A 1179-nucleotide genomic window follows, 5' to 3' on the forward strand; every position below is an offset into this window, starting at 1 on the left:
GTTTAGAATTCGTCAGAGAATATAAGAATCAATCATGAATTTTTACGAATACCCCGTATTTTGAAAGAAAACCCCGTTCGTGACAAATTAAAATTTTTCGTAATATAGCAGTTCTTTAACGCTTTTAAAATTGTTTTTCATACATAACCATTAACTGGTCATTTAAAAAAACGCAGTCGTCCGATAACAAATTTGGAATGACAAATGCATGACTTCAGCCCTTTTAGACGCCTATGAAGCGGGATAAGGCTCAACTTTTAACTCCCTAGGGAGTAAAAATCACTTTAATCAGCCCACTTACCGTAAAATATGTGAGGAAATTTTGGTTGCAGATAATAGAATTTTGCGATCATTTATGGAAAGTTACCATATATAATTGAACAAATTACCGTAAATTATCAAAAATTTCCGGAAATTGATAGAAATTGTAGATTGAACCCAGGCGGAAAAATTATATATAGTTCATATATAGTGTGAAGTTTTATATATAATATTCATTTGTTTTATACAAAAAATGTATAAAACAAATGAATATTCTATAATAAGACTTCACACTATATATACACTATATACAATATTTCCGCCTGAAAGTTTCGGGTAATTTATTTTCAATTGCTATAAATTATCTATAATATTACCATAAATTGCTAACAAATTTCAGGAATTTCCGGAAATTTATAAAAAAAATTAAAATTAAATTTTGGATTAATTTGTGTCAAGCTAGCATATTTACCCGTAAGATTACCATAATTTATAGAAAATGTCCATTAATTACCGCTAATTTATACACATTTTTCAATTGAATTTTGGGTTATTTATCTTAAGTTACCCTAAATTTCCTGTAATAGTATCATATAGTAACAAACAATTTCATAAATGTTCGGAAATTTATCAAAATGTTTTAAATTGAATTTTACGTAATTTATGGTAAGTTAAAAATTTTACCTGTACCATTACCATAAATTACAGAAAATTTCCATACATTTCCGGAAATTTATTGATATTTTCCAATTAAATTTTGAGCAATTTGAGGTACGCTATCTTAAATTACTCGTAAAATTACCGTAAATCATGCTTCCTTTATCCGACAACTAATATGGGCTTAAATCATGACTTTACATCGAGAAATGTCTGAAATCATCCATGTGTTATAAAAAATAACGTAAACATACATAATAT

General features: G+C 27.1%; 1 protein-coding gene across 1 annotated transcript in view; it reads left to right on the plus strand.

Moving 5' to 3' along the window:
* LOC117173766 (TWiK family of potassium channels protein 7-like) overlaps positions 1-1179 on the plus strand; it is a 36019-nt gene that overhangs the window by 32764 nt on the left and 2076 nt on the right. The gene's annotated exons all lie outside the window — the stretch shown is intronic.

Source organism: Belonocnema kinseyi, chromosome 5, assembly GCF_010883055.1.
Source record: "Belonocnema kinseyi isolate 2016_QV_RU_SX_M_011 chromosome 5, B_treatae_v1, whole genome shotgun sequence".
Classification (NCBI taxonomy): domain Eukaryota; kingdom Metazoa; phylum Arthropoda; class Insecta; order Hymenoptera; family Cynipidae; genus Belonocnema; species Belonocnema kinseyi.